The 10,386-nt window shown below is 45.9% G+C and overlaps 1 pseudogene; it reads right to left on the bottom strand.

The window, feature by feature from the left end:
- Positions 1-1,076: 1,076 nt before the first annotated feature.
- On the bottom strand, positions 1,077-3,180 carry Gyg1-ps1 (glycogenin 1, pseudogene 1; annotated as a pseudogene).
- Between the last annotated feature and the right edge of the window lie 7,206 nt (positions 3,181-10,386).

The raw sequence follows: 10,386 nt of genomic DNA, 5'->3' as shown, positions 1-10,386 counted from the left end.
CATGGTCCACAGATTGTACCAAGCTTGGACATTCTGTCTATGGAGATGGAAGTTAGACAGGAAGAAGCTCTAGAGAAGAGGTCATCCTTCAGCTTATCTCCTTGCACAAGTTCAAAGGCGACTGAGGATACAAGATCAAGGATGAGTGCATTAACTGCATTCTGTTACAGCCAGAGGTAAGTTGTGGAAGAAATAGTTTATTTTGTCTTCCATTATCAAAAGGATGGAGTCCATCACGGTGGAAAGGGCATGGGAAAAGGGACATGAGGCAGGTTGGGAAGTCAAAAGCACAAAGATCCCACTCCATTTCATCCACATACAGGAGGGAGATAGAGACAGATAAGTAGAGATGGAAATAGAGACAAAGAAAGACAGGAAAACAGAAATAGAGACAGAAAGAAAGAGATAGAGATATATAGAGAGAGGTGATAGAATCAAATGCAGAAAGATAGAAAAATACATATATAGGAAAGAGAATCAGAAATAGAAAAATAGATATAGAGACAGAAATACATATATGTATATATATGTGTGTGTGTATATATATATGTGAGAGAAAGAGAGAGAGAGAGAGAGAGAGAGAGAGAGAGAGAGAGAGAAATAGAGAAATAGAGATAGCAATAGAGATAGAACAACATGAAGTGGAAACAGGGCCAGGCTATAAAATCTCAAAGCCAGCTCCCACTGACATCCTATAGGTGCCATACTTAGGGTTTTACTGCTGTGAATAGATACCATGACCAAGACAACTCTTATAAGGACAACATTTAATTGGGGTTGGCTCACAGGTTCCGAGGTTCAGTCCACTATCATCAAGGCAGGAGCATGGAGGAGTCCAAGCAGGCATGGTGCAGGAGGAGCTGAGAGTTCTTCATCTGAAGGCTGCTAGCAGAAGACTGGCTCCCACATGGTTAGGGAGAGAGTCTCATTGCCCACTGCCACAGATACACTTCCTCCAACAAGGCCACACCTACTCCAATAAAGCCACACTTCCTAATGGTGCCACTTCCTGGGCTAGGCATATTCAAACCACCACAAATTGTAATGAACTTTACCACAGCCTCACGTGCTCAGGGTCAGAACTGTACCCAAGTCATGGATGTGTCCACGGGAACATGGCTTCTCTTGTAGGGTTTTCTCTTGATGTTTTCCTAAGAATCTGATTCAATGTAATCAGCCTAGCCTTGTTTCTACCTCTTATGCCTTTCTTCTGATGACACAGATGGTTTGGTGTAGCTAGGCTGTCCTGCAAGGGACAGCCGTGGCAAGGCTACTGACCTTAGATAGGAGCAGGCATTGTTGACAAGGTCATAGTGTTGGAGCACGTGTAAAGCACTGGTGGAGAAGGTGTTCCACTATAAGTTCAGAAGCTTTGGGTGGCAAACAGTGGGGTCCCAGGATTTACACTTGACACTTGTGGTTCGAGGACTGTAAGTGTAACTGCACAGCTTGATTCGACTGAGGAATGACACAACTTCTGCATTTGAACCACACGCTAAACGTCGGGAGGGAGAGGGTATACTGAGATGCTGCTCAGGTTATACAAATGCCAATGTGCTTCCTGATATCAGTGGTTGCCCAGTCACTAAGGTGTGCATTCAGTAGGTCCCAGTCCCCACCGTCAAAACTACCTTGCTCAGGAGCAACTGCTAGTTATGTGTTCAATCGAAGGCTGACAGTCACCAGAATTGACTCAGGCCACCCTGGGTCTTATTGATGTTGGCAATACTTCTCTTTTGAAAAGATCATCAATATTTGTGAGGACCAGAGTATCTGCCCCCATGAACACACATTTGGAAGACTGTATAAATGCCCAGCTGAGGGGTCACTTATGTGACATCCCAGTGTGATGAGCAGGATTGCCACTTGTCCAAAACCTCTCACATGATGACTTCATCAAAGACAGCTTCTACGACTTTTCTCATGGAGTTCGAGACTTGAAGACTGCTGAGCAAACCCATCCTCCTGGCTGTCCTGTGCTGTTTCAAAGACAAGTCCAGGACCAGGGCATCATTGACATAGGCATCGCTCATGGTCAGTGTCACCAAAGCGTGATCTGTCCTGGTGCAACGAGGTGGATCAGAGGAACCTAGAGGGGACCAAGGCCAGTGGGGATGGTGTGTCTCTTAACATAAAGTATGAGCAGGATCAGACTTTAAAGAAGCACAGAGATTGTGTCTGTTAGCTAAGGCTTCTCTTTCAACGGACTTAGATGACTTTACTCCTCCAGCTTGTTGCTTGACCTTCATACTCACTATGGCTGACTGCACTCCCTGTGTGCAGCTCTCATGGGCAGATGTCTTATGGCTCTGCTGTCTTCAACATCTTGGGGGTGTTGCTGCAATCCAGACTCCCTGTTACATCTTCACTCAGTGGCCTCCTAGGGCCTTCTTTCAGGAAGTCCATCTCTACCACATACTGCCTGGCTTCAAATGCTCTTTGAAACCTTAAAGGAAGAACCCATGACCCCTTTAGTCTTGTATCTTTCTTGTCCCCCAAGCCAGTACCAAGTAGCTGACATTGCCAAGTACTGCTGTCAACTTGGGATGAAACCTGGCCCAGTGGACCACAATTGCAGCACTTTCTGAATGCTGAAGCCAGTGAAAAACTTCCCTCGGGATTGTCTTTCAGGAAATAAACCCTTATACTCCCTCCTTTCACAAGCTCAAGGTAGTAACAACGAAGGTTCCCCGAATTGGGTGAGATAGAGAGAGGGAGGAGGAGAAGAAAAGAGCAAGAGGGGGACAGAGAGAAGACACAAACAAGACAGGCTGTACAAGTCATGGAAAGAGAAGAAGTGGGGACAATCTCACAAATTCTGTCTGCTTGAGTAAGCATGTGGCATAAACACTAGAAAGATGCATCTGAGGAAAATGGTCCTTTTGTGTCATTCCCTGGCCTCCCCAAGGACAGGACCTGGAATAACCCAGAAGAAGCATGAATTCCATATATAATCTCTTCTAAGGAACCAGGAGTGAATATCTAACATGGCAGAGATCAATCTAAACTTTCTTCTCTCAGCTGAATCCCCAGATGGGACTCTTCACCCGAAACTGCTCTTGTCTGTGGCCCTGTCTCATGATGAAACTGAATACCCAGCTAGGTACCAACCGCTGGTGGTGGTGCCAGTGTTTGTCCAGAGATGGACCGTGAAGCTTTCCAGGACACGTGTGACTCCATGTACATCTGAGCCAGTCCTGGACAGACAGCCTCAGCTGAGAAGCAGCCCAACAAAGACGATCCGGGGCCAGGAATAGGTCTGTTCCTCATCAGTTTCTGAGGTTGTCAGAGGCCAATTCTCTGGACTTCCTACGACAGCCAGGATAAGCCAGTGCATCTTCCTGAAATGTGACCATTTCAGAAAGATGTTTTCAAGCTTTGGGCTTCAGGCCTCTGACTTGGGTTCAGTTCACCTACTTTTCAGAACTAACAGAAACCTGGTAGGTTCCTTTCCTAATGCTGCTGCCTTAGTTGGTTGTGCTGTTATCACAAAATATCTGTTAGTTATATGTGTTTGTGATTTGCCATACACACACCACAGTACAAGTGTGCCATTGTGTACATCTGGAAGTCAGAGGACACCTTGTAGGGGTCAGTTCTTTCCTTCTATCACACGGGTCTTGAGGACAGACCTCAGATTATCACCCACGTTTACCTACTGAACTATCTCACCAGTCATTTTCTTTAAAATTTCTGTAGACTAGATAATGTTTAAAGAATAAAAATTTGTTTCTTATACATCTGGAAACTGGAAGCCCACAGTCAAGGGACCAGTAGGGAGAGTTAGCTGAGAGTGCTACTCTCTACTTCCAAAATGGTGTCCTATGCTGTGTTCTCTGTAGGAAGGGACACTGTGTCCACTACACAGTAGAAGATGAAGTAACACAAAAGAACAGGTTCCCTCCACCAGCTCCTCAAACCCTGACCTCCTAATGCTGTTGCTTTGGGATTAAATATAAATACAAATTTTATTGCGTTCAAATCACTCATGCCAAAGAAGCTGCCAATAGTCCATCTGTCTGTCTTTATTTGTTTTTATTTTTGAAAAGAAGGCACCCTCGACCTGATAACTTGTTTTCTTATTCAAGAAGATAGAAATCCAAATAAACTAAAGCCGGATGGAATTTTATCGCTCATCTGAGTTGGACCAGGACCTAGACCAAAGTGCAAAAAGGCTCCAAGGGGGTCTGTGTGCCTGGTCCTCAAGGGAGCTGGGGTTGTAAGACGGCTCTACTACCTACCCTCAGTGGGAAGCCCACACTGCAACCCAAACCTCCAGGAAAACTGTTCATCGAATCTCACTGTCTCTCTAGAGTGGGTCACTTGTTCATTGCTGTGTCCTGGGAAATGGGAGTCATGATCTTCTCCAAGCTACTTCCTCTGGATCCCTGTGGTGCTAGTGCGTACACGGTGGGTTGTCACCTGAGAGGAGGAAGGGATGTGTAGCTCAGGAGCGTGTTTATCCAGAGCAAGAAATCTACTGCAGAGCGATGCTTCTGCTTGAAGGTTACTGAAATGACACTTTTCATTTTTAGCAGTGGACATGATTGGCCCTGGGCCAAATCCAGTCCTCCCTGCATGGATGGTTCACTGTCCTTGTCATATGTTTAAACTTGAACTCATTGTCAGGTTTTAAATTTTATTTTATGTGTATGGATATTTCATCTGTATGTATGTCTTTGTACCACATGCTTGTCTGGTACCTATGGAGACCAGGAAAGGGTGTGAGGTCCCTGGAGCTAGAGTTACATATGGATGGTTGTGAGGCAAAATCAGGGTGCTAGCAATCAAACTTGGGTCTTCTGGCAGAACAGCCAGTGCTTTTAAATCCAGGCCTTCTCTGCAACCTGGATTTAAATCATCATCATCATCACCATCACCATCATCATCACCATCATCACCATCACCATCATCATTACCACTACCATCATCATCAGTATGAAATACCAGCAGAGCTCCCAGAAGACACTGGGGTCCCCAGCTAGTTTCCTTGGGGAACCAGGCCACTTTAACTGCCCCATAGTGATGGACCTTTGGGTCAGAATAAGCTCTTCTTTCCTTTAAAAACAATCCATTTCCTGTTGTGGGAAAGAGTGAGCTGAGGAACAGAGACAATCTCACATCCTCTTCCTCTATACACTCCAATCTACTTCCCAGCCCTAAGCCCCTGTAGTTTCATAGGTCTTTGCAAAGAGCAAACTTTTGTCGTGAGCTCACCCAACGGATGAGGTGTCAACCTCTTTCTCCAAGAGCTCTCCCGAAAATGCCCAGGGAGGAGTGCCACACAACTCTTACCACCATGACCTGGGGTCTTCCTAGCACCTCACCCTCATTTGACCAATCAAGTCTTCTGGTGGCTCCACTGTTAAGGTACGACGTTATCTAGCTCCCTCTGGTGGAAACAGAAGGGACTGGCAACAGAATAAGGGGCAGGCTAGACCACAGCCAGCAGGTTGGCAAGAAGCAGGGAACTAGACTCAGAAAAGAACCGTCTGAAGTGGAAATTGAAGGGCTCTTTGGATGGCAGTTGGATGGTATTTTGCTGGGGCAGACACGTGAAGATAGTTTCGCTGAGGCAGACACAGGAGAAAGGATATTCTGCTAAAGCAAGCACATGAAAGGACACGTGATCAAAGATTCTTTGCTAACGGCATGCATGTATGTCCACTTTACGTTGCATAATTGAGATCCATTTGTAAGAACACCACAGAGAGAAACGCACCAAAAGGCTTCTGGTGGTGTTCTGCAGTTTGTTGCTGCTTCCAAGGATTTGCTGATTGGATGCACGTGCTGAGGCAAGGCACAAAGAGGACTTGTGGTGTTTGGAGGGTATAGATAGGATTCCACAGAGTGACAGGGACAGAGCGTGGCTTACTAGAACAGCTAGCTGTGCAAGGCTTATGGGCCTCATGTCTCTGTTGGTCTTCACTTCCCTGAGAGAGGCACAGCTGAGAAGTCCTCCTGATGTTCCTGTTGGTCCAGAGGCTGAAGCCTGGCTGTCTCTTCTAGGCCATGTCACCACGGTTGCTAACCCAACTCTACTGAACAGGACTGCTGGTGCATCCATGAGACGTCTGTGAGTGGACTGAACTGTCGCTGCCTGTTAACCTGGGAACTGAACTGCTGATTTCCAGACAACACGGATGGGAGTTGCTCCAAAGAATCTTTCTAAACAGGTCCACTTCCCCCCCATATCTTTTCTTTTCCACCTCTGGTGGGTGGTGAGTTACAAGGAAAGTCAAAGTGTTTAAGAACCATCATTAAACAACAACAACAACAACAACAACAACAACAACAAAGATCACTAAAAATAGGCTTTGAAAAAAGTAAAGTTTCAACTATCTGTTGGTTTCTGTTGTTTTTCATTTTGTTTTCTTTTGTTTTTTGTTTTGTAAGCATGCATCTGCCTTTTGCCTAGTCAAGCACGGGGCTGGCTGTCACAAAACCTGAGTAGCCACAGGAGCAAAACTAGTTCCAGGGCCAGGCCACCTGTGCTGGAGAAGCAGAAGGCCACACCTACACAGAACATTCTAGAAAGACTGATGACTAATTAGAGTGTCAGCGAGTGTGGGGATGTGGAACCCTGCAGATCCAGATCCTGATACCTGAGGCTGTCTTAGCCCCTTCAATAGCCGTTCACTGTGCTGCTTCTCTGTACATGACTCAATCATCTTCTGGGATATATGAGAAGATCTCTATGGTTCACTAACCCGAAGGCTAAGAATGTCATCAGACAATGTCTGGGGCCCTTAACACAGATTTCTCCAGTTTTCTGTAAATTACCTATATGGGGTTTCCACCAATGCCCTTGAAAGTGTTGATTCATGTTTTGTTTTTGTGTTACCATAGAAATGTCACGACACTATTACCATGTTGGTACGTGGAACTTGAGGTAAATTAAATCTGTATTCATAGTCAACACTCGTATTTGGCTGCAAAATAATCTCTTTTCCTCTTTGAGGTGAGAACAATGTTTTGGCTTAGGTTGTTTGTTTTGGGGGTGGGGTTTTTTGCATTCCCCCCACTTTGGTAGTACATACAACCTTCTACTTCTGTATCACACTAGGCAAGGCATTCTTATATTGACAAACAAGTGGACTAGCACAATGTTCTGGACTAGTCAACTGGGAGCTCACAGAACCCTGAGGAGAATCAGTAACTAGCTAGGCTGGTATCAGGACTCGCAAAGCCACCTCCGTGCTAGTTGCCTAGTGTCTCTCACAGGGAGCACCCACACTCTAGAGACACCATGTCCTAATTGTTCCCAGGTAATCTACCGGGTGACTTCCACAGTCAGCTCTCTGGGCAGTGAGGAAGAGCCCTGGAACTTTGGCTCGACACCCCCTGTTCGCTGAACTGGTCAGAAACACTCAAGCCTATCTTGTGTGCCAGAGTCCCTGAAGCTTGCAGCCTTCAGAGTCCCAGTCCCCTCTGTGCCCCTAGATGCCTCCCTCTGTGTGTCCTGGCAGTGGCACTATGTCTGGGTTGCCTCCCAGTCTCCCTGAAGAAGAAAGGCTAGTACAGGGAGGCGTGATCACAGGCTGGGCAGACTTTCAAAAGCAGGAGTGATCGCGCAAGAGGGTCCTCCTGGGACCCCACATTGTTACAAAGGGGCTCGGGTGCCACAGAGAGCCAACAAGGTTATGTGTTGAGCCTTCCTTTTGTGGATCTGGCCCAATTAGCGGAGTGGGCTGAATGGAAGAATGAGGGTGATCTGGGCCCCTCCCCTCATCTTACCTTCCCCTCGCAGGACAAAGAGAACACTTTTCAAGGAGGTTATTCACGCAAGTCACAAGGCAGGCAGGTGGTACGGTCCTTTGGCAGTTATAGAGGGATTCTAAGGCAGTTGGGCAGTGGCGACAGGCTCCCAGTACAGAGCTAAGGCTTCATCTGAGCGTGCCTGGTACCCAGGGAAGCCAGAAGAGGGTATGAAATCACTTGGAACTTGAGTTACAGCTGTCTTTCAGTGGCTATGCGGCACGGGAGCCTAAACTTGGGTTCGCTACAAGAGCAGCCAGGACTCTTAGCTGCTGAGTCAGCCTTCTTAAACAAGTTCAAAACAGATATTTGATCATGGTTTTGTTTTTCATAAAACAAGAATACTTACTCTAATCTTACAAGGTTGGTCTAGCACAGAAGGTAATAATAAGTTCATCACTGCCAGTTTGTAGGAAAAATGCACTCAATAAAAGTACTGTTTCTATGAAATTCATAGGCAAATGGATGGAACTGGAAAATATCATCCTGAGTGAGGTAACCCAATCACAGAAAAACACACATGGTATGCACTCATTGGTAAGTGGCTATTAGCCCAAATGCTTGAATTACCCTAGATGCACAGAACACATGAAACTCAAGAAGGACGACCAAAATGTGAATGCCTCACTCCTTCTTTAAAAGGGGAACAAGAATACCCTTGGCAGGGAATAGGGAGGTAAAGTTTAAAACAGAGGCAGAAGGAACACCCATTCAGAGCCTGCCCCACATGTGGCCCATACATATACAGCCACCAAACTAGATAAGATGGATGAAGCAAAGAAGTGCAGGCCGACAGGAACTGGATGTAGCTCTCTCCTGGGAGACACAGCCAGAATACAGCAAATACATAGGAGAATGCCAGCAGCAAACCACTGAACTGAGAACGGGACCCCCGTTGAAGGAATCAGAGAAAGAACTGGAAGAGCTTGAAGGGACTCAAGACCCCATATGAACAACAATGCCAACCAACCAGAGCTTCCAGGGACTAAGCCACTACCCAAAGACTATACATGGACTGACCCTGGGCTCCAACCTCATAGGTAGCAATGAATAGCCTAGTAAGGGCACCAGTGGAAGGGGAAGTCCTTGGTCCTGCCAAGACTGAACCCCCAGTGGGCGTGATTGTTGTGGGGAGGATGGGGAGGGGAACACCCATAGAGAAGGGGAGAGGGAGGGGCTAGGGGGATGTTGGCCCAGAAACCAGGAAAGGGAAAACAATCAAAATGTAAATAAGAAATACTCAAGTTAATAAAGATGAAAAAAAGTACTGTTTCTCCCTTAGAGATTGTTAAATGAAAGTTTTGACAAGTGTTCCAGCGTGAATGAACCACAAAGACACCACACTAAGAGAAAGAAGCTAGTCAAAAGGGGCAGCGCTGTGAGTTATTTCACTTTCAAGAACTCCTTAGAGTAGTCGAATGGGGTGAGTGAGGAGGGTGGGAAAAGGGTTTTAATGTGTGCGTAGTTTCCATAGGGGATGATGACGCGTTCTGGGGATGGCTGAGGCAGACGTTTATGTTCTTAAATGCCACAGAACTGCACACTTTAAATGGTTCAAATGATCGTTTTTTACATTACATATATGTTACCACAGTGACATTTACTAACCGCTCTAAGCCTCAAATGACTGCTCATTGACAGAAACAATAGATGTAAGGGACAGCAAGTTGTGGAAATGGATGCCTATCTATCACAGCATTCCACATCCTGAGACAGGAGGATGGAGAGCAGGAGGCCAGCCTGGGTGGCACAGGAAGATCCTTTCTTAAAATAAAAATGGGAGTGGAGGGTATAGCTCTGCAGTACAGCACTGACTTCACATACTTGAGGCACAGGTGATATATATATATATAGATATATATATATAGATATATATATATGAAATGGAGAGGGAAGAGATAAAACCATATTGATATATCTCAGCAGTCCATGGCTTACTGTATCTACAGTTTGTGAGCAGTCAGCATTATTATAAATTGTTGGGGTAGCATTTGCACCCTGAAAGGCTTGGGGGAAAGAAAAGCCACATGCACCTTGTGCTTGTCAGCAAGCAACACGAGGAGATGTACCACCTCTTCTCCCTTTTGTCTTAGGACATTCCTTGGCAAAAGCGAAAACTGTGGAGATTTCTAGAACAGTCAGATACAGTGCTAATCTTTGAATGGATTTGTTCCTCCTCTCCTTCATTTATCGAACGTCATATGGTCCTCACAGACATCATGCTCCATGCTAGATAATACAGTCTTTGGAAATGTGGAAAAGGTTTGATTCCTGGTCCTGAGCACCTTATACATACCTATCAAGAAAAGGCAAGATCTACACTCGTGATTTTAATAGAGGAGGGCTGAGAGGTGACTGGAAGTGGTGATCCCCACTGTAAGCTGAACTGGAGAGGTGGGAGTCACCCATCACAGGGAGGCAATGACATCTTGCCTAGGGACAAAGTTGTGCAGACAGAAGACAGAGCTGATGCTGGTTAAAGAGCTAAGGAGGCCTTTTAAAGGCTCAATATGCTTGGCAACAGCTCTCGCCTTCTGTTCTTGATGTCTTGCCTCACTCTCTTTCCTAGGGCGCCATGCAAGAGCTGCTTTTGCTACAATTCCTCAGGTGCCCTGAGAGGCTGAAAAC

Source organism: Rattus norvegicus, chromosome 17 (genome assembly GCF_021556685.1).
Source record: "Rattus norvegicus strain SHRSP/BbbUtx chromosome 17, alternate assembly SHRSP_T2T, whole genome shotgun sequence".
Lineage (NCBI taxonomy): Eukaryota > Metazoa > Chordata > Mammalia > Rodentia > Muridae > Rattus > Rattus norvegicus.
Note: the sequence above shows the minus strand (reverse complement) of the source record. Positions and strands in the feature narration are given on the sequence as shown.